The sequence below is a fragment of the Pseudorca crassidens genome, chromosome 1 (assembly GCF_039906515.1).
Source record: "Pseudorca crassidens isolate mPseCra1 chromosome 1, mPseCra1.hap1, whole genome shotgun sequence".
Classification (NCBI taxonomy): Eukaryota; Metazoa; Chordata; class Mammalia; order Artiodactyla; family Delphinidae; genus Pseudorca; species Pseudorca crassidens.
In genome coordinates this window covers 96,237,297-96,261,477 of record NC_090296.1, presented here as the reverse complement: position 1 = coordinate 96,261,477, position 24,181 = coordinate 96,237,297, and positions in this window count along the sequence as shown.

Sequence of the window (24,181 nt, the reverse complement as noted above, 5' to 3'; positions counted from 1 at the left end):
TTCTTTATCCATTTTTCGCTTTCTGCGATATTGAACTTGTACCGTAAATGAGGTTCTTGTAAACAGAGCCGTCCCAAACTTTGGGGTGGCTGTGTCTTTTTGATTTTAATTTCCCTAATCTATAGGACCATAAGTGGAAGTGCCCTAGGCTCTGTTGCTTTGTTTTTTAGATGTTTCAGGAAACACCATACACTTCTCCAGAGTGGCTGTTGGCAATTTACATCCCGCCCATCAGCATAACAAGGCTCCCAGTTCTCCATGGCCTGTCCTGCCTTTCTGGATTTTACACTTTTTTCAGATGGCCCTTTTGACCGGGGGGCAGTGAGACTTCATTGTAGTGCAGATTTCCTTTGCAAGCTTGCTTGGTTGGCCAAAAAGGGCGTATGCGTTTTTTCCTGAATATATTCAGGAATATATTCAGGAAAAAACGCATACGCCCTTTTTGGCCAAGTGCATCATTGTGGACGTTCTGCCTCTTTTCCTATGCTTTACATGCAATTCCAGTCTACCTCCTGAAATCGGTTTCCTGCAATTCTGCCCCGCTTTCAAGTCCTCTTGGCAGCCTTACTTCAATATATTTTTGGATGATAGCTGTCATTTATAACTCTGCAGGTTTGTGAATTACAGTGCCCATGAGCTTCTTTCTTCAACTCGCTTTCTTGTGAGCTGGCCGCAACACCGCAGGATTGCTTCAAGCCCTAGTGTAGTTTCGGCATGGCTCGCTGAGCCTTTGGTTAATTCCTCTTCCTGGTGGGAAATGAGAGTTAAATTTGCCCGTCCAGACACCTCCAGCTAGTCTGTCATTGGTTCTCCCTATTCCTGTTAATTTTCCACAGAAATTGCAAACTGGGCCAAACAGGAGGTTAAAGGCACTGACTCTCCAAGTGGGGAGAGTGTTAGTAAAGCGTCTGGAATGTTGCACCCGAGTACCAGGGGACGAAAACTGAGACACATATGAACACGTTTCCCGATCACACGGTGGATCATACTCTGGGTTCCACATGCATGTTTTAGCTGAAGGAAGAATCCCTTACCTGGAGAGTTGAGACGCATGGAATGGGTACCATGCAATATGACTTCAAAGGGTCTGCATTTGCTCACCGAACCTCACCAATCCTATCACTGCTGCGTTTATGCCGCTGTACACACGCTTGATTCTCTTTCGGAGACATATAAATCCATAGGCTTTAAGATTCTTACTAGTCAGGTATATTCTTAGGCGTTTAATATGGGGTGTTGAGTCCACTTCATTGAGCAAGCAGTAGCTCTTGTCTATTACATATTTGTCTTATGGAAAGGTATCTGTGCTAATTTCAATCTCTGGTTTTATGCAGCACCCCAACTCACCTTTCCCCTTAAGCAAGCATAAGTTGGTTTTCTATATTTGAGACCCTATTCTGTTTTGTAATTCAGTTCCTGTGTAGGCAAGTTTACATTCCGTGTATTAGTGATATCTTATGATGTTTCTTTTTCTGTGTGACTTATTTCACTTAGAATCATCGTACCTGAATCCACTCATTATGCTGCTACTGGCCTGATGACATAGATTTCATTGCTGAGTGGTATTGCATTGTACGTAAGTACCACAACTTCTTTATCCATTTTTCGCTTTCTGCAATATTGAACTTGTACCGTAAATGAGGTTCTTGTAAACAGAGCCGTCCCAAACTTTGGGGTGGCTGTGTCTTTTTGATTTTAATTTCCCTAATCTATAGGACCATAAGTGGAAGTGCCCTAGGCTCTGTTGCTTTGTTTTTTAGATGTTTCAGGAAACACCATACACTTCTCCAGAGTGGCTGTTGGCAATTTACATCCCGCCCATCAGCATAAGAAGGCTCCCAGTTCTCCATAGCCTGTCCTGCCTTTCTGGATTTTACACTTTTTTCAGATGGCCCTTTTGACCGGGGGGGCAGTGAGACTTCATTGTAGTGCAGATTTCCTTTACAAGCTTGCTTGGTTGGCCAAAAAGGGCGTATGCGTTTTTTCCTGAATATATTCAGGAATATATTCAGGAAAAAACGCATACGCCCTTTTTGGCCAAGTGCATCATTGTGGACGTTCTGCCTCTTTTCCTATGCTTTACATGCAATTCCAGTCTACCTCCTGAAATCGGTTTCCTGCAATTCTTCCCCGCTTTCAAGTCCTCTTGGCAGCCTTACTTCAATATATTTTTGGACGATAGCTGTCATTTATAACTCTGAAGCTTTGTGAATTACAGTGCCCCTGAGCTCCTTTTTTCAACTGGCTTTTTTGTGAGCTGGCCGCAACACCGCAGGATTGCTTCAGGCCCTAGTGTTGTTCCGGCATGGCTCGCTGAGCCTTTGGTTAATTCCTCTTCCTGGTGGGAAATGAGAGTTAAATTTGCCCGTCCAGACACCTCCAGCTAGTCTCTCATTGGTTCTCCCTATTCCTGTTCATTTTCCGCAGAAATTGCAAACTGGGCCAAACAGGAGGTTAAAGGCCCTGACTCTCCAAGTGGGGAGAGTGTTAGTAAAGCGTCTGGAATGTTGCACCCGAGTACCAGGGGACGAAAACTGAGACACATTTGAACACGTTTCCCGATCACACGGTGGATCATACTCTGGGTTCCACATGCATGTTTTAGCTGAAGGAAGAATCCCTTAAACCTGGAGAGTTGAGAACCATGGAATGGGTACCATGCAATATGACTTCAAAGGGTCTGCATTTGCTCACCGAACCTCACCAATCCTATCACTGCTGCGTTTATGCCGCTGTACACACGCTTGATTCTCTTTCGGAGACATATCAATCCATAGGTTTTAAGATTCTTACTAGTCAGGTATATTCTTAGGCGTTTAATATGGGGTGTTGAGTCCACTTCGTTGAGCAAGCAGTAGCTCTTGTCTATTACATATTTGGCTTATGGAAAGGTATCTGTGTTAATTTCAATCTCTGGTTTTATGCAGCACCCCAACTCACCTTTCCCCTTAAGCAAGCATAAGTTGGTTTTCTACATTTGAGACCCTATTCTGTTTTGTAATTCAGTTCCTGTGTAGGCAAGTTTACATTCCGTGTATTAGTGATATCTTATGATGTTTCTTTTTCTGTGTGACTTATTTCACTTAGAATCATCGTACCTGAATCCACTCATTATGCTGCTACTGGCCTGATGACATAGATTTCATTGCTGAGTGGTATTGCATTGTACGTAAGTACCACAACTTCTTTATCCATTTTTCGCTTTCTGCAATATTGAACTTGTACCGTAAATGAGGTTCTTGTAAACAGAGCCGTCCCAAACTTTGGGGTGGCTGTGTCTTTTTGATTTTAATTTCCCTAATCTATAGGACCATAAGTGGAAGTGCCCTAGGCTCTGTTGCTTTGTTTTTTAGATGTTTCAGGAAACACCATACACTTCTGCAGAGTGGCTGTTGGCAATTTACATCCCGCCCATCAGCCTAACTAGGATCCCAGTTCTCCATGGCCTGTCCTGCCTTTCTGGATTTTACACTTTTTTCAGATGGCCCTTTTGACCAGGGGGCAGTGAGACTTCATTGTAGTGCAGATTTCCTTTGCAAGCTTGCTTGGTTGGCCAAAAAGGGCGTATGCGTTTTTTCCTGAATATATTCAGGAAAAAATGCATACGCCCTTTTTGGCCAAGTGCATCATTGTGGACGTTCTGCCTCTTTTCCTATGCTTTTCATGCAATTCCAGTCTACCTCCTGAAATCGGTTTCCTGCAATTCTGCCCCGCTTTCAAGTCCTCTTGGCAGCCTTACTTCAATATATTTTTGGATGATAGCTGTCATTTATAACTCTGCAGTTTTGTGAATTACAGTGCCCCTGAGCTTCTTTCTTCAACTCGCTTTCTTGTGAGCTGGCCGCAACACCGCAGGATTGCTTCAAGCACTAGTGTAGTTTCGGCATGGCTCGCTGAGCCTTTGGTTAATTCCTCTTCCTGGTGGGAAATGAGAGTTAAATTTGCCTGTCCAGACACCTCCAGCTAGTCTGTCATTTGTTCTCCCTATTCCTGTTAATTTTCCACAGAAATTGCAAACTGGGCCAAACAGGAGGTTAAAGGCACTGACTCTCCAAGTGGGGAGAGTGTTAGTAAAGCGTCTGGAATGTTGCACCCGAGTACCAGGGGACGAAAACTGAGACACATATGAACACGTTTCCCGATCACACGGTGGATCATACTCTGGGTTCCACATGCATGTTTTAGCTGAAGGAAGAATCCCTTACCTGGAGAGTTGAGACGCATGGAATGGGTACCATGCAATATGACTTCAAAGGGTCTGCATTTGCTCACCGAACCTCACCAATCCTATCACTGCTGCGTTTATGCTGCTGTACACACGCTTGATTCTCTTTCGGAGACATATAAATCCATAGGCTTTAAGATTCTTACTAGTCAGGTATATTCTTAGGCGTTTAATATGGGGTGTTGAGTCCACTTCATTGAGCAAGCAGTAGCTCTTGTCTATTACATATTTGACTTATGGAAAGGTATCTGTGCTAATTTCAATCTCTGGTTTTATGCAGCACCCCAACTCACCTTTCCCCTTAAGCAAGCATAAGTTGGTTTTCTACATTTGAGACCCTATTCTGTTTTGTAATTCAATTCCTGTGTAGCCAAGTTTACATTCCGTGTATTAGTGATACCTTATGATGTTCCTTTTTCTGTGTGACTTCTTTTACTTAGAATCATCGTACCTGAATCCACTCATTATGCTGCTACTGGCCTGATGACATAGATTTCATTGCTGAGTGATATTGCATTGTACGTAAGTACCACAACTTCTTTATCCATTTTTCGCTTTCTGCGATATTGAACTTGTACCGTAAATGAGGTTCTTGTAAACAGAGCCGTCCCAAACTTTGGGGTGGCTGTGTCTTTTTGATTTTAATTTCCCTAATCTATAGGACCATAAGTGGAAGTGCCCTAGGCTCTGTTGCTTTGTTTTTTAGATGTTTCAGGAAACACCATACACTTCTCCAGAGTGGCTGTTGGCAATTTACATCCCGCCCATCAGCATAACAAGGCTCCCAGTTCTCCATGGCCTGTCCTGCCTTTCTGGATTTTACACTTTTTTCAGATGGCCCTTTTGACCGGGGGGCAGTGAGACTTCATTGTAGTGCAGATTTCCTTTGCAAGCTTGCTTGGTTGGCCAAAAAGGGCTTATGCGTTTTTTCCTGAATATATTCAGGAATATATTCAGGAAAAAACGCATACGCCCTTTTTGGCCAAGTGCATCATTGTGGACGTTCTGCCTCTTTTCCTATGCTTTACATGCAATTCCAGTCTACCTCCTGAAATCGGTTTCCTGCAATTCTGCCCCGCTTTCAAGTCCTCTTGGCAGCCTTACTTCAATATATTTTTGGACGATAGCTGTCATTTATAATTCTGAAGTTTTGTGAATTACAGTGCCCCTGAGCTCCTTTTTTCAACTGGCTTTCTTGTGAGCTGGCCGCAACACCGCAGGATTGCTTCAGGCCCTAGTGTGGTTCCGGCATGGCTCGCTGAGCCTTTGGTTAATTCCTCTTCCTGGTGGGAAATGAGAGTTAAATTTGCCCGTCCAGACACCTCCAGCTAGTCTCTCATTGGTTCTCCCTATTCCTGTTCATTTTCCGCAGAAATTGCAAACTGGGCCAAACAGGAGGTTAAAGGCCCTGACTCTCCAAGTGGGGAGAGTGTTAGTAAAGCGTCTGGAATGTTGCACCCGAGTACCAGGGGACGAAAACTGAGACACATTTGAACACGTTTCCCGATCACACGGTGGATCATACTCTGGGTTCCACATGCATGTTTTAGCTGAAGGAAGAATCCCTTAAACCTGGAGAGTTGAGAACCATGGAATGGGTACCATGCAATATGACTTCAAAGGGTCTGCATTTGCTCACCGAACCTCACCAATCCTATCACTGCTGCGTTTATGCCGCTGTACACACGCTTGATTCTCTTTCGTAGACATATCAATCCATAGGTTTTAAGATTCTTACTAGTCAGGTATATTCTTAGGCGTTTAATATGGGGTGTTGAGTCCACTTCGTTGAGCAAGCAGTAGCTCTTGTCTATTACATATTTGGCTTATGGAAAGGTATCTGTGTTAATTTCAATCTCTGGTTTTATGCAGCACCCCAACTCACCTTTCCCCTTAAGCAAGCATAAGTTGGTTTTCTACATTTGAGACCCTATTCTGTTTTGTAATTCAGTTCCTGTGTAGGCAAGTTTACATTCCGTGTATTAGTGATATCTTATGATGTTTCTTTTTCTGTGTGACTTATTTCACTTAGAATCATCGTACCTGAATCCACTCATTATGCTGCTACTGGCCTGATGACATAGATTTCATTGCTGAGTGGTATTGCATTGTACGTAAGTACCACAACTTCTTTATCCATTTTTCGCTTTCTGCAATATTGAACTTGTACCGTAAATAAGGTTCTTGTAAACAGAGCCGTCCCAAACTTTGGGGTGGCTGTGTCTTTTTGATTTTAATTTCCCTAATCTATAGGACCATAAGTGGAAGTGCCCTAGGCTCTGTTGCTTTGTTTTTTAGATGTTTCAGGAAACACCATACACTTCTGCAGAGTGGCTGTTGGCAATTTACATCCCGCCCATCAGCCTAACTAGGATCCCAGTTCTCCATGGCCTGTCCTGCCTTTCTGGATTTTACACTTTTTTCAGATGGCCCTTTTGACCAGGGGGCAGTGAGACTTCATTGTAGTGCAGATTTCCTTTGCAAGCTTGCTTGGTTGGCCAAAAAGGGCGTATGCGTTTTTTCCTGAATATATTCAGGAAAAAATGCATACGCCCTTTTTGGCCAAGTGCATCATTGTGGACGTTCTGCCTCTTTTCCTATGCTTTTCATGCAATTCCAGTCTACCTCCTGAAATCGGTTTCCTGCAATTCTGCCCCGCTTTCAAGTCCTCTTGGCAGCCTTACTTCAATATATTTTTGGATGATAGCTGTCATTTATAACTCTGCAGGTTTGTGAATTACAGTGCCCCTGAGCTTCTTTCTTCAACTCGCTTTCTTGTGAGCTGGCCGCAACACCGCAGGATTGCTTCAAGCACTAGTGTAGTTTCGGCATGGCTCGCTGAGCCTTTGGTTAATTCCTCTTCCTGGTGGGAAATGAGAGTTAAATTTGCCCGTCCAGACACCTCCAGCTAGTCTGTCATTTGTTCTCCCTATTCCTGTTAATTTTCCACAGAAATTGCAAACTGGGCCAAACAGGAGGTTAAAGGCACTGACTCTCCAAGTGGGGAGAGTGTTAGTAAAGCGTCTGGAATGTTGCACCCGAGTACCAGGGGACGAAAACTGAGACACATATGAACACGTTTCCCGATCACACGGTGGATCATACTCTGGGTTCCACATGCATGTTTTAGCTGAAGGAAGAATCCCTTACCTGGAGAGTTGAGACGCATGGAATGGGTACCATGCAATATGACTTCAAAGGGTCTGCATTTGCTCACCGAACCTCACCAATCCTATCACTGCTGCGTTTATGCTGCTGTACACACGCTTGATTCTCTTTCGGAGACATATAAATCCATAGGCTTTAAGATTCTTACTAGTCAGGTATATTCTTAGGCGTTTAATATGGGGTGTTGAGTCCACTTCATTGAGCAAGCAGTAGCTCTTGTCTATTACATATTTGACTTATGGAAAGGTATCTGTGCTAATTTCAATCTCTGGTTTTATGCAGCACCCCAACTCACCTTTCCCCTTAAGCAAGCATAAGTTGGTTTTCTACATTTGAGACCCTATTCTGTTTTGTAATTCAATTCCTGTGTAGGCAAGTTTACATTCCGTGTATTAGTGATACCTTATGATGTTCCTTTTTCTGTGTGACTTCTTTTACTTAGAATCATCGTACCTGAATCCACTCATTATGCTGCTACTGGCCTGATGACATAGATTTCATTGCTGAGTGATATTGCATTGTACGTAAGTACCACAACTTCTTTATCCATTTTTCGCTTTCTGCGATATTGAACTTGTACCGTAAATGAGGTTCTTGTAAACAGAGCCGTCCCAAACTTTGGGGTGGCTGTGTCTTTTTGATTTTAATTTCCCTAATCTATAGGACCATAAGTGGAAGTGCCCTAGGCTCTGTTGCTTTGTTTTTTAGATGTTTCAGGAAACACCATACACTTCTCCAGAGTGGCTGTTGGCAATTTACATCCCGCCCATCAGCATAACAAGGCTCCCAGTTCTCCATGGCCTGTCCTGCCTTTCTGGATTTTACACTTTTTTCAGATGGCCCTTTTGACCGGGGGGCAGTGAGACTTCATTGTAGTGCAGATTTCCTTTGCAAGCTTGCTTGGTTGGCCAAAAAGGGCGTATGCGTTTTTTCCTGAATATATTCAGGAATATATTCAGGAAAAAACACATACGCCCTTTTTGGCCAAGTGCATCATTGTGGACGTTCTGCCTCTTTTCCTATGCTTTACATGCAATTCCAGTCTACCTCCTGAAATCGGTTTCCTGCAATTCTGCCCCGCTTTCAAGTCCTCTTGGCAGCCTTACTTCAATATATTTTTGGACGATAGCTGTCATTTATAACTCTGAAGTTTTGTGAATTACAGTGCCCCTGAGCTCCTTTTTTCAACTGGCTTTCTTGTGAGCTGGCCGCAACACCGCAGGATTGCTTCAGGCCCTAGTGTGGTTCCGGCATGGCTCGCTGAGCCTTTGGTTAATTCCTCTTCCTGGTGGGAAATGAGAGTTAAATTTGCCCGTCCAGACACCTCCAGCTAGTCTGTCATTGGTTCTCCCTATTCCTGTTCATTTTCCACAGAAATTGCAAACTGGGCCAAACAGGAGGTTAAAGGCACTGACTCTCCAAGTGGGGAGAGTGTTAGTAAAGCATCTGGAATGTTGCACCCGAGTACCAGGGGACGAAAACTGAGACACATTTGATCACGTTTCCCGATCACACGGTGGATCATACTCTGGGTTCCACATGCATGTTTTAGCTGAAGGAAGAATCCCTTAAACCTGGAGAGTTGAGAACCATGGAATGGGTACCATGCAATATGACTTCAAAGGGTCTGCATTTGCTCACCGAACCTCACCAATCCTATCACTGCTGCGTTTATGCCGCTGTACACAGGCTTGATTCTCTTTCGTAGACATATCAATCCATAGGTTTTAAGATTCTTACTAGTCAGGTATATTCTTAGGCGTTTAATATGGGGTGTTGAGTCCACTTCGTTGAGCAAGCAGTAGCTCTTGTCTACTACATATTTGGCTTATGGAAAGGTATCTGTGTTAATTTCAATCTCTGGTTTTATGCAGCACCCCAACTAACCTTTCCTGTTAAGCCAGCGTAAGTTGGTTTTCTTCATTTGAGACCCTATTCTGTTTTGTAATTCAGTTCCTGTGTAGCCATGTTTACATTCCGTGTATTAGTGATACCTTATGATGTTTCTTTTTCTGTGTGATTTATTTCACTTAGAATCATCGTACCTGAATCCACTCATTATGCTGCTACTGGCCTGATGACATAGATTTCATTGCTGAGTGATATTGCATTGTTCGTAAGTATCACAACTTCTTTATCCATTTTTCGCTTTCTGCAATATTGAACATGTACCGTAAACGAGGTTCTTGTAAACAGAGCCATCCCGTACTTTGGGGTGGCTGTGTCTTTTTGATTTTAATTTCCCTAAGCTATAGGACCATAAGTGGAAGTGCCCTAGGCTCTGTTGCTTTGTTTTTTAGATGTTTCAGGAAACACCATACACTTCTCCAGAGTGGCTGTTTGCAATTTACATCCCGCCCATCAGCATAAGAAGGCTCCCAGTTCTCCATGGCCTGTCCTGCCTTTCTGGATTTTACACTTTTTTCAGATGGCCCTTTTGACTGCGGGGCACTGAGACTTCATTGTAGTGCAGATTTCCTTTGCAAGCTTGCTTGGTTGGCCAAAAAGGGCATATGCGTTTTTTCCTGAATATATTCAGGAAAAAACGCATACGCCCTTTTTGGCCAAGTGCATCATTCTGGACGTTCTGCCTCTTTTCCTATGCTTTTCATGCAATTCCAGTCTACCTCCTGAAATCGGTTTCCTGCAATTCTGCCCCGCTTTCAAGTCCTCTTGGAAGCCTTACTTCAATATATTTTTGGATGATAGCTGTCATTTATAACTCTGCAGGTTTGTGAATTACAGTGCCCCTGAGCTTCTTTCTTCAACTCGCTTTCTTGTGAGCTGGCCGCAACACCGCAGGATTGCTTCAGGCCCTAGTGTAGTTTCGGCATGGCTCGCTGAGCCTTTGGTTAATTCCTCTTCCTGGTGGGAAATGAGAGTTAAATTTGCCCGTCCAGACACCTCCAGCTAGTCTGTCATTGGTTCTCTCTATTCCTGTTAATTTTCCACAGAAATTGCAAACTGGGCCAAACAGGAGGTTAAAGGCACTGACTCTCCAAGTGGGGAGAGTGTTAGTAAAGCGTCTGGAATGTTGCACCCGAGTACCAGGGGACGAAAACTGAGACACATATGAACACGTTTCCCAATCACATGGTGGATCATACTCTGGGTTCCACATGCATGTTTTAGCTGAAGGAAGAATCCCTTACCTGGAGAGTTGAGACGCATGGAATGGGTACCATGCAATATGACTTCAAAGGATCTGCATTTGCTCACCGAACCTCACCAATCCTATCACTGCTGCGTTTATGCCGCTGTACACACGCTTGATTCTCTTTCGGAGACATATAAATCCATAGGCTTTAAGATTCTTACTAGTCAGGTATATTCTTAGGCGTTTAATATGGGGTGTTGAGTCCACTTCGTTGAGCAAGCAGTAGCTCTTGTCTATTACATATTTGACTTATGGAAATGTATCTGTGCTAATTTCAATCTCTGGTTTTATGCAGCACCCCAACTCACCTTTCCCCTTAAGCAAGCATAAGTTGGTTTTCTACATTTGAGACCCTATTCTGTTTTGTAATTCAGTTCCTGTTTAGCCAAGTTTACATTCCGTGTATTAGTGATACCTTATGATGTTTCTTTTTCTGTGTGACTTATTTTACTTAGAATCATAGTACCTGAATTCACTCATTATGCTGCTACTGGCCTGATGACATAGATTTCATTGCTGAGTGATATTGCATTGTACGTAAGTACCACAACTTCTTTATCCATTTTTCGCTTTCTGCGATATTGAACTTGTACCGTAAATGAGGTTCTTGTAAACATAGCCATCCCAAACTTTGGGGTGACTGTGTCTTTTTGATTTTAATTTCCCTAATCTATAGGACCATAAGTGGAAGTGCCCTAGGCTCTGTTGCTTTGTTTTTTAGATGTTTCAGGAAACACCACACACTTCTCCAGAGTGGTTGTTGGCAATTTACATCCCGCCCATCAGCATAACCAGGCTCCCAGTTCTCCATGGCCTGTCCTGCCTTTCTGGATTTTACACTTTTTTCAGATGGCCCTTTTGCCCGGGGGGCAGTGAGACTTCATTGTAGTGCAGATTTCCTTTGCAAGCTTGCTTGGTTGGCCAAAAAGGGCGTATGCGTTTTTTCCTGAATATATTCAGGAATATATTCAGGAAAAAACGCATACGCCCTTTTTGGCCAAGTGCATCATTGTGGACATTCTGCCTCTTTTCCTATGCTTTACATGTAATTCCAGTCTACCTCCTGAAATCGGTTTCCTGCAATTCTGACCCGCTTTCAAGTCCTCTTGGCAGCCTTCCTTCAATATATTTTTGGACAATAGCTGTCATTTATAACTCTGAAGTTTTGTGAATTACAGTGCCCCTGAGTTCCTTTTTTCAACTGGCTTTCTTGTGAGCTGGCCGCAACACCGCAGGATTGCTTCAGGCCCTAGTGTGGTTCCGGCATGGCTCGCTGAGCCTTTGGTTAATTCCTCTTCCTGGTGGGAAATGAGAGTTAAATTTGCCCGTCCAGACATCTCCAGCTAGTCTGTCATTGGTTCTCCCTATTCCTGTTAATTTTCCACAGAAATTGCAAACTGGGCCAAACAGGAGGTTAAAGGCACTGACTCTCCAAGTGGGGAGAGTGTTAGTAAAGCGTCTGGAATGTTGCACCCGAGTACCAGGGGACGAAAACTGAGACACATTTGAACACGTTTCCCGATCACACGGTGGATCATACTCTGGGTTCCACATGCATGTTTTAGCTGAAGGAAGAATCCCTTAAACCTGGAGAGTTGAGAACCATGGAATGGGTACCATGCAATATGACTTCAAAGGGTCTGCATTTGCTCACCGAACCTCACCAATCCTATCACTGCTGCGTTTATGCCGCCGTACACACGCTGGATTCTCTTTCGTAGACATATCAATCCATAGGTTTTAAGATTCTTACTAGTCAGGTATATTCTTAGGCGTTTAATATGGGGTGTTGAGTCCACTTCGTTGAGCAAGCAGTAGCTCTTGTCTATTACATATTTGGCTTATGGAAAGGTATCTGTGCTAATTTCAATCTCTGGTTTTATGCAGCACCCCAACTCACCTTTCCCCTTAAGCAAGCATAAGTTGGTTTTCTACATTTGAGACCCTATTCTGTTTTGTAATTCAGTTCCTGTGTAGGCAAGTTTACATTCCGTGTATTAGTGATATCTTATGATGTTTCTTTTTCTGTGTGACTTATTTCACTTAGAATCATCGTACCTGAATCCACACATTATGCTGCTACTGGCCTGATGACATAGATTTCATTGCTGAGTGATATTGCATTGTACGTAAGTACCACAACTTCTTTATCCATTTTTCGCTTTCTGCGATATTGAACTTGTACCGTAAACGAGGTTCTTGTAAACAGAGCCGTCCCAAACTTTGGGGTGGCTGTGTCTTTTTGATTTTAATTTCCCTAAGCTATAGGACCATAAGTGGAAGTGCCCTAGGCTCTGTTGCTTTGTTTTTTAGATGTTTCAGGAAACACCATACACTTCTCCAGAGTGGCTGTTGGAAATTTACATCCCGCCCATCAGCATAAGAAGGCTCCCAGTTCTCCATGGCCTGTCCTGCCTTTCAGGATTTTACACTTTTTTCAGATGGCCCTTTTGACCGGGGGGCAGTGAGACTTCATTGTAGTGCAGATTTCCTTTGCAAGCTTGCTTGGTTGGCCAAAAAGGGCGTATGCGTTTTTTCCTGAATATATTCAGGAAAAAACGCATACGTCCTTTTTGGCCAAGTGCATCATTGTGGACGTTCTGCCTCTTTTCCTATGCTTTACATGCAATTCCAGTCTACCTCCTGAAATCGGTTTCCTGCAATTCTGCCCCACTTTCAAGTCCTCTTGGCAGCCTTACTTCAATATATTTTTGGACGATAGCTGTCATTTTTAACTCTGCAGGTTTGTGAATTACAGTGCCCCTGAGCTCCTTTCTTCAACTCGCTTTCTTGTGAGCTGGCCGCAACACCGCAGGATTGCTTCAGGCCCTAGTGTGGTTCCGGCACGGCTCGCTGAGCCTTTGGTTAATTCCTCTTCCTGGTGGGAAATGAGAGTAAAATTTGCCCGTCCAGACACCTCCAGCTAGTCTCTCATTGGTTCTCCCTATTCCTGTTAATTTTCCACAGAAATTGCAAACTGGGCCAAACAGGAGTTTAAAGGCACTGACTCTCCAAGTGGGGAGAGTGTTAGTAAAGCATCTGGAATGTTGCACCCGAGTACCAGGGGACGAAAACTGAGACACATTTGAACACGTTTCCCGATCACACGGTGGATCATCCTCTGGGTTCCACATGCATGTTTTAGCTGAAGGAAGAATCCCTTAAACCTGGAGAGTTGAGAACCATGGAATGGGTACCATGCAATATGACTTCAAAGGGTCTGCATTTGCTCACCGAACCTCACCAATCCTATCACTGCTGCGTTTATGCCGCTGTACACACGCTTGATTCTCTTTCGTAGACATATCAATCCATAGGTTTTAAGATTCTTACTAGTCAGGTATATTCTCAGGCGTTTAATATGGGGTGTTGAGTCCACTTCGTTGAGCAAGCAGTAGCTCTTGTCTATTACATATTTGTCTTATGAAAAGGTATCTGTGCTAATTTCAATCTCTGGTTTTATGTAGCACCCCAACTCACCTTTCCCCTTAAGCAAGCATAAGTTGTTTTTCTACATTTGAGACCCTATTCTGTTTTGTAATTCAGTTCCTGTGTAGGCAAGTTTACATTCCGTGTATTAGTGATATCTTATGATGTTTCTTTTTCTGTGTGACTTATTTCACTTAGAATCATCGTACCTGAATCCACTCATTATGCTGCTACTGGCCTGATGACATAGATTTCATTGCTGAGTGGTATTGCATTGTACGTAAGTACCACAACTTCTTTATCCATTTTTCGCTTTCTGCAATATTGAACTTGTACCGTAAATGAGGTTCTTGTAAACAGAGCCGTCCCAAACTTTGGGGTGGCTGTGTCTTTTTGATTTTAATTTCCCTAATCTATAGGACCATAAGTGGAAGTGCCCTAGGCTCTGTTGCTTTGTTTTTTAGATGTTTCAGGAAACACCATACACTTCTCCAGAGTGGCTGTTGGAAATTTACATCCCGCCCATCAGTCTAACTAGGCTCCCAGTTCTCCATGGCCTGTCCTGCCTTTCTGGATTTTACACTTTTTTCAGATGGCCCTTTTGACCGGGGGGCAGTGAGACTTCATTGTAGTGCAGATTTCCTTTGCAAGCTTGCTTGGTTGGCCAAAAAGGGCGTATGCGTTTTTTCCTGAATATATTCAGGAAAAAACGCATATGTCCTTTTTGGCCAAGTGCATCATTGTGGACGTTCTGCCTCTTTTCCTATGCTTTACATGCAATTCCAGTCTACCTCCTGAAATCGGTTTCCTGCAATTCTGCCCCAATTTCAAGTCCTCTTGGCAGCCTTACTTCAATATATTTTTGGACGATAGCTGTCATTTTTAACTCTGTAGGTTTGTGAATTACAGTGCCCCTGAGCTCCTTTCTTCAACTCGCTTTCTTGTGATCTGGCCGCAACGCCGCAGAATTGCTTCAGGCCCTAGTGTGGTTTCGGCATGGCTCGCTGAGCCTTTGGTTAATTCCTCTTCCTGGTGGGAAATGAGAGTTAAATTTGCACGTCCAGACACCTCCAGCTAGTCTCTCATTGGTTCTCCCTATTCCTGTTCATTTTCCACAAAAATTGCAAACTGGGCCAAACAGGAGGTTAAAGGCACTGACTCTCCAAGTGGGGAGAGTGTTAGTAAAGCGTCTGGAATGTTGCATCCGAGTACCAGGGGACGAAAACTGAGACACATTTGAACACGTTTCCTGATCACATGGTGGATCATACTCTGGGTTCCACATGCATGTTTTAGCTGAAGGAAGAATCCCTTAAACCTGGAGAGTTGAGAACCATGGAATGGGTACCATGCAATATGACTTCAAAGGGTCTGCATTTGCTCACCGAACCTCACCAATCCTATCACTGCTGCGTTTATGCCGCTGTACACACGCTTGATTCTCTTTCGGAGACATATAAATCCATAGGTTTTAAGATTCTTACTAGTCAGGTATATTCTTAGGCGTTTAATATGGGGTGTTGAGTCCACTTCGTTGAGCAAGCAGTAGCTCTTGTCTATTACATATTTGGCTTATGGAAAGGTATCTGCGCTAATTTCAATCTCTGGTTTTATGCAGCACCCCAACTCACCTTTCCCCTTAAGCAAGCATATGTTGGTGTTCTACATTTGAGACCCTATTCTGTTTTGTAATTCAGTTCCTGTGTAGCCAAGTTTACATTCCGTGTATTAGTGATATCTTATGATGTTTCTTTTTCTGTGTGACTTATTTCACTTAGAATCATCGTACCTGAATCCAGTCATTATGCTGCTACTGGCCTGATGACATAGATTTCATTGCTGAGTGATATTGCATTGTACATAAGTACCACAACTTCTTTATCCATTTTTCGCTTTCTGCGATATTGAACTTGTACCGTAAACGAGGTTCTTGTAAACAGAGCCATCCCAAACTTTGGGGTGGCTGTGTCTTTTTGATTTTAATTTCCCTACGCTATAGGACCATAAGTGGAAGTGCCCTAGACTCTGTTGCTTTGTTTTTTAGATGTTTCAGGAAACACCATACACTTCTCCAGAGTGGCTGTTGGCAATTAACATCCCGCCCATCAGCATAAGAAGGCTCCCAGTTCTCCATGGCCTGTCCTGCCTTTCTGGATTTTACACTTTTTTCAGATGGCCCTTTTGACCGGGGGGCAGTGAGACTTCATTGTAGTGCAGATTTCCTTTGCAAGCTTGCTTGGTTGGCCAAAAGGGGCGTATGCGTTTTTTCCTGAATATATTCAGGAAAAAACGCATATGCCCTTTTTGGCCAAGTGCATCATTGTGGACGTTCTGCCTCTTTTCCTCTGCTTTACATGCAATTCCAGTCTACCTCCTGAAATCGGTTTCCTGCAATTCTGCCCCGCTTTCAAGTCCTCTTGGCAGCCTTACTTCAATATATTTTTGGATGATAGCTGTCATTTATAACTCTGCAGGTTTGTGAATTACAGTGCCCCTGAGCTTCTTTCTTCAACTCGCTTTCTTGTGAGCTGGCCGCAACACCGCAGGATTGCTTCAGGCCCTAGTGTAGTTTCGGCATGGCTCGCTGAGCCTTTGGTTAATTCCTCTTCCTGGTGGGAAATGAGACTTAAATTTGCCCGTCCAGACACCTCCAGCTAGTCTGTCATTGGTTCTCCCTATTCCTGTTCATTTTCCGCAGAAATTGCAAACTGGGCCAAACAGGAGTTTAAAGGCACTGACTCTCCAAGTGGGGAGAGTGTTAGTAAAGCGTCTGGAATGTTGCACCCGAGTACCAGGGGACGAAAACTGAGAAACATTTGAACACGTTTCCCGATCACACGGTGGATCATACTCTGGGTTCCACATGCATGTTTTAGCTGAAGGAAGAATCCCTTAAACATGGAGAGTTGAGAACCATGGAATGGGTACCATGCAATATGACTTCAAAGGGTCTGCATTTGCTCACCGAACCTCACCAATCCTATCACTGCTGCGTTTATGCCGCTGTACACACGCTTGATTCTCTTTCGGAGACATATAAATCCATAGGTTTTAAGATTCTTACTAGTCAGGTATATTCTTAGGCGTTTAATATGGGGTGTTGAGTCCACTTCGTTGAGCAAGCAGTAGCTCTTGTCTATTACATATTTGGCTTATGGAAAGGTATCTGTGCTAATTTCAATCTCTGGTTTTATGCAGCACCCCAACTCACCTTTCCCCTTAAGCAAGCATAAGATGGTTTTCTACATTTGAGACCCTATTCTGTTTTGTAATTCAGTTCCTGTGTAGCCAAGTTTACATTCCGTGTATTAGTGATATCTTATGATGTTTCTTTTTCTGTGTCACATATTTCACTTAGAATCATCGTACCTGAATCCACTCATTATGCTGCTATGGGCCTGATGACAGAGATTTCATTGCTGAGTGATATTGCATTGTACGTTAGTACCACAACTTCTTTATCCATTTTTCGCTTTCTGCGATATTGAACTTGTACCGTAAACGAGGTTCCTGTAAACAGAGCCGTCCCAAACTTTGGGGTGGCTGTGTCTTTTTGATTTTAATTTCCCTAAGCTATAGGAACATAAGTGGAAGTGCCCTAGGCTCTGTTGCTTTGTTTTTTAGATGTTTCAGGAAACACCATACACTTCTCCAGAGTGGCTGTTGGAAATTTACATCCCGCCCATCAGCATAAGAAGGCTCCCAGTTCTCCATGGCCTGTCCTGCCTTTCTGGATTTTACACTTTTTTCAGATGGCCCTTTTGACCGGGGGGCAGTGAGACTTCATTGTAGTGCAGATTTCCTTTGCAAGCTTGCTTGGTTGGCCAAAAAGGGCGTATGCGTTTTTTCCTGAATATATTCAGGAAAAAACGCATACGCCCTTTTTGGCCAAGTGCATCATTGTGGACGTTCTGCCTCTTTTCCTATGCTTTACATGCAATTCCAGTCTACCTCCTGAAATCGGTTTCCTGCAATTCTGCCCCGCTTTCAAGTCCTCTTGGCAGCCTTACTTCAATATATTTTTGGACGATCGCTGTCATTTAGAACTCTGCAGGTTTGTGAATTACAGTGCCCCTGAGCTCCTTTCTTCAACTGGCTTTCTTGTGAGCTGGCCGCAACACCGCAGGATTGCTTCAGGCCCTAGTGTGGTTCTGGCATGGCTCGCTGAGCCTTTGGTTAATTCCTCTTCCTGGCGGGAAATGAGAGTTCAATTTACCCGTCCAGACACCTCCAGCTAGTCTCTCATTGGTTGTCCCTATTCCTGTTCATTTTCCGCAGAAATTGCAAACTGGGCCAAACAGGAGGTTAAAGGCACTGACTCTCCAAGTGGGGAGAGTGTTAGTAAAGCTTCTGGAATGTTGCACCCGAGTACCAGGGGACGAAAACTGAGACACATTTGAACACGTTTCCTGATCACACGGTGGATCATACTCTGGGTTCCACATGCATGTTTTAGCTGAAGGAAGAATCCCTTAAACCTGGAGAGTTGAGAACCATGGAATGGGTACCATGCAATATGACTTCAAAGGGTCTGCATTTGCTCACCGAACCTCACCTATCCTATCACTGCTGCGTTTATGCCGCTGTACACACGATTGATTCTCTTTCGGAGACATATAAATCCCTTGGTTTTAAGATTCTTACTAGTCAGGTATATTCTTAGGCGTTTAATATGGGGTGTTGAGTCCACTTCGTTGAGCAAGCAGTAGCTCTTGTCTATTACATATTTGGCTTATGGAAAGGTATCTGCGCTAATTTCAATCTCTGGTTTTATGCAGCACCCCAACTCACCTTTCCCCTTAAGCAAGCATATGTTGGTGTTCTACATTTGAGACCCTATTCTGTTTTGTATTTCAGTTCCTGTGTAGCCAAGTTTACATTCCGTGTATTAGTGATATCTTATGATGTTTCTTTTTCTGTGTGACATATTTCACTTAGAATCATCGTACCTGAATCCACTCATTATGCTGCTATGGGCCTGATGACAGAGATTTCATTGCTGAGTGATATTGCATTGTACGTTAGTACCACAACTTCTTTATCCATTTTTCGCTTTCTGCGATATTGAACTTGTACCGTAAACGAGATTCTTGTAAACAGAGCCGTCCCAAACTTTGGGGTGGCTGTGTCTTTTTGATTTTAATTTCCCTAATCTATAGGACCATAAGTGGAAGTGCCCTAGGCTCTGTTGCTTTGTTTTTTAGATGTTTCAGGAAACACCATACACTTCTCCAGAGTGGCTGTTGGAAATTTACATCCCGCCCATCAGCCTAAGTAGGCTCCCAGTTCTCCATGGCCTGTCCTGCCTTTCTGGATTTTACACTTTTTTCAGATGTCCCTTTTGACCGGGGGGCAGTGAGACTTCATTGTAGTGCAGATTTCCTTTGCAAGCTTGCTTGGTTGGCCAAAAAGGGCGTATGCGTTTTTTCCTGAATATATTCAGGAAAAAACGCATACGCCCTTTTTGGCCAAGTGCATCATTGTGGACGTTCTGCCTCTTTTCCTATGCTTTACATGCAATTCCAGTCTACCTCCTGAAATCGGTTTCCTGCAATTCTGCCCCGCTTTCAAGTCCTCTTGGCAGCCTTACTTCAATATATTTTTGGACGATAGCTGTCATTTATAACTCTGCAGGTTTGTGAATTACAGGGCCCCTGAGCTCCTTTCTTCAACTCGCTTTCTTGTGAGCTGGCCGCAACACCGCAGGATTGCTTCAGGCCCTAGTGTGGTTCCGGCACGGCTCGCTGAGCCTTTGGTTAATTCCTCTTTCTGGTGGGAAATGAGAGTTAAATTTGCCCGTCCAGACACCTCCAGCTAGTCTGTCATTGGTTCTCCCTATTCCTGTTCATTTTCCGCAGAAATTGCAAACTGGGCCAAACAGGAGGTTAAAGGCACTGACTCTCCAAGTGGAGAGAGTGTTAGTAAAGCTTCTGGAATGTTGCACCCGAGTACCAGGGGACGAAAACTGAGACACATTTGAACACGTTTCCTGATCACATGGTGGATCATACTCTGGGTTCCACATGCATGTTTTAGCTGAAGGAAGAATCCCTTAAACCTGGAGAGTTGAGAACCATGGAATGGGTACCATGCAATATGACTTCAAAGGGTCTGCATTTGCTCACCGAACCTCACCTATCCTATCACTGCTGCGTTTATGCCGCTGTACACACGCTTGATTCTCTTTCGGAGACATATAAATCCATTGGTTTTAAGATTCTTACTAGTCAGGTATATTCTTAGGCGTTTAATATGGGGTGTTGAGTCCACTTCGTTGAGCAAGCAGTAGCTCTTGTCTATTACATATTTGGCTTATGGAAAGGTATCTGCGCTAATTTCAATCTCTGGTTTTATGCAGCACCCCAACTCACCTTTCCCCTTAAGCAAGCATATGTTGGTGTTCTACATTTGAGACCCTGTTCTGTTTTGTAATTCAGTTCCTGTGTAGCCAAGTTTACATTCCGTGTATTAGTGATATCTTATGATGTTTCTTTTTCTGTGTGACATATTTCACTTAGAATCATCGTACCTGAATCCACTCATTATGCTGCTATGGGCCTGATGACAGAGATTTCATTGCTGAGTGATATTGCATTGTACGTTAGTACCACAACTTCTTTATCCATTTTTCGCTTTCTGCGATATTGAACTTGTACCGTAAACGAGATTCTTGTAAACAGAGCCGTCCCAAACTTTGGGGTGGCTGTGTCTTTTTGATTTTAATTTCCCTAATCTATAGGACCATAAGTGGAAGTGCCCTAGGCTCTGTTGCTTTGTTTTTTAGATGTTTCAGGAAACACCATACACTTCTCCAGAGTGGCTGTTGGAAATTTACATCCCGCCCATCAGCCTAAGTAGGCTCCCAGTTCTCCATGGCCTGTCCTGCCTTTCTGGATTTTACACTTTTTTCAGATGTCCCTTTTGACCGGGGGGCAGTGAGACTTCATTGTAGTGCAGATTTCCTTTGCAAGCTTGCTTGGTTGGCCAAAAAGGGCGTATGCGTTTTTTCCTGAATATATTCAGGAAAAAACGCATATGCCCTTTTTGGCCAAGTGCATCATTGTGGACGTTCTGCCTCTTTTCCTATGCTTTACATGCAATTCCAGTCTACCTCCTGAAATCGGTTTCCTGCAATTCTGCCCCGCTTTCAAGTCCTCTTGGCAGCCTTACTTCAATATATTTTTGGACGATAGCTGTCATTTATAACTCTGCAGGTTTGTGAATTACAGGGCCCCTGAGCTCCTTTCTTCAACTCGCTTTCTTGTGAGCTGGCCGCAACACCGCAGGATTGCTTCAGGCCCTAGTGTGGTTCCGGCACGGCTCGCTGAGCCTTTGGTTAATTCCTCTTTCTGGTGGGAAATGAGAGTTAAATTTGCCCGTCCAGACACCTCCAGCTAGTCTGTCATTGGTTCTCCCTATTCCTGTTCATTTTCCGCAGAAATTGCAAACTGGGCCAAACAGGAGGTTAAAGGCACTGACTCTCCAAGTGGGGAGAGTGTTAGTAAAGCGTCTGGAATGTTGCACCCGAGTACCAGGGGACGAAAACTGAGACACATTTGAACATGTTTCCCGATCACACGGTGGATCATCCTCTGGGTTCCACATGCATGTTTTAGCTGAAGGAAGAATCCCTTAAACCTGGAGAGTTGAGAACCATGGAATGGGTACCATGCAATATGACTTCAAAGGGTCTGCATTTGCTCACCGAACCTCACCAATCCTATCACTGCTGCGTTTATGCCGCTGTACACATGCTTGATTCTCTTTCGGAGACATATAAATCCATAGGTTTTAAGATTCTTACTAGTCAGGTATATTCTTAGGCATTTAATATGGGGTGTTGAGTCCACTTCGTTGAGCAAGCAGTAGCTCTTGTCTATTACATATTTGTCTTATGGAAAGGTATCTGTGTTAATTTCAATCTCTGGTTTTATGCAGCACCCCAACTCACCTTTCCCCTTAAGCAAGCATTAGTTGGTTTTCTGCATTTGAGACCGTGTTCTGTTTTGTAATTCAGATCCTGTGTAGCCAAGCTTACATTCCGTGTATTAGTGATATCTTATGATGTTTCTTTTTCTGTGTGACTTATTTCACTTAGAATCATCGTACCTGAATCCACTCATTATCCTGCTATGGGCCTGATGACATAGATTTCATTGCTGAGTGATATTGCATTGTACGTTAGTACCACAACATCTTTATCCATTTTTCGCTTTCTCTGATATTGAACTTGTACCGTAAATGAGGTTCTTGTAAACAGAGCCGTCCCAAATTTTGTGGTGGCTGTGTCTGTTTGATTTTAATTTCCCTAAGCTATAGGACCATAAGTGGAAGTACCCTAGGCTCTGTTGTTTTGTTTTTTAGATGTTTCAGGAAACACCATACACTTCTCCAGAGTGGCTGTTGGCAATTTACATCACGCCCATCAGCATAACAAGGCTCCCAGTTCTCCATGGCCTGTCCTGCCTTTCTGGATTTTACACTTTTTTCAGATGGCCCTTTTGACCGGGGGGCAGTGAGACTTCATTGTAGTGCAGATTTCCTTTTCAAGCTTGCTTGGTTGGCCAAAAAGGGCGTATGCGTTTTTTCCTGAATATATTCAGGAAAAAACGCATACGCCCTTTTTGGCCAAGTGCATCATTGTGGACGTTCTGCCTCTTTTCCTATGCTTTACATGCAATTCCAGTCTACCTCCTGAAATCGGTTTCCTGCAATTCTGCCCCGCTTTCAAGTCCTCTTGGCAGCCTTACTTCAATATATTTTTGGACGATAGCTGTCATTTAGAACTGTGCAGGTGTATGAATTACAGGGCCCCTGAGCTCCTTTCTTCAACTCGCTTTCTTGTGAGCTGGCCGCAACACCGCAGGATTGCTTCAGGCCCTAGTGTGGTTCCGGCATGGCTCGCTGAGCCTTTGGTTAATTCCTCTTCCTGTTGGGAAATGAGAGTTAAATTTGCCCGTCCAGACTCCTCCAGCTAGTCTCTCATTGGTTCTCCCTATTCCTGTTCATTTTCCGCAGAAATTGCAAACTGGGCCAAACAGGAGGTTAAAGGCACTGACTCTCCAAGTGGGGAGAGTGTTAGTAAAGCGTCTAGAATGTTGCACCCGAGTACCAGGGGACGAAAACTGAGACATATTTGAACACGTTTCCCGAACACATGGTGGATCATACTCTGGGTTCCACATGCATGTTTTAGCTGAAGGAAGAATCCCTTACACCTGGAGAGTTGAGACCCATGGAATGGGTACCATGCAATATGACTTCAAAGGGTCTGCATTTGCTCACCGAACCTCACCAATCCTATCACTGCTGCGTTTATGCCACTGTACACATGCTTGATTCTCTTTCGAAGACATATAAATCCATAGGTTTTAAGATTCTTACTAGTCAGGTATATTCTTAGGCGTTTAATATGGGGTGTTGAGTCCACTTCGTTGAGCAAGCAGTAGCTCTTGTCTATTACATATTTGGCTTATGGAAAGGTATCTGTGGTAATTTCAATCTCTGGTTTTATGCAGCACCCCAACTCACCTTTCCCCTTAAGCAAGCATAAGTTGGTTTTCTACATTTGAGACCCTATTCTGTTTTGTAATTCAGTTCCTGTGTAGCCAAGTTTACATTCCGTGTATTAGTGATATCTTATGATGTTTCTTTTTCTGTGTGACTTATTTCACTTAGAATCATCGTACCTGAATCCACTCATTATGCTGCTACTGGCCTGATGACATAGATTTCATTGCTGAGTGATATTGCATTGTACGTAAGTACCACAACATCTTTATCCATTTTTCGCTTTCTGCGATATTGAACTTGTACCGTAAACGAGGTTCTTGTAAACAGAGCCGTCCCAAACTTACTGGTGGCTGTGTCTTTTTGATTTTAATTTCCCTAATCTATAGGACCATAAGTTGAAGTGCCCTAAGCTCTGTTGCTTTGTTTTTTAGATGTTTCAGGAAACACCATACACTTCTCCAGAGTGGCTGTTGGCAATTTACATCATGCCCATCAGCATAACAAGGCTCCCAGTTCTCCATGGCCTGTCCTGCCTTTCTGGATTTTACACTTTTTTCAGATGGCCCTTTTGACCGGGGGGCAGTGAGACTTCATTGTAGTGCAGATTTCCTTTGCAAGCTTGCTTGGTTGGCCAAAAAGGGCGTATGCGTTTTTTCCTGAATATATTCAGGAAAAAACGCATACGCCCT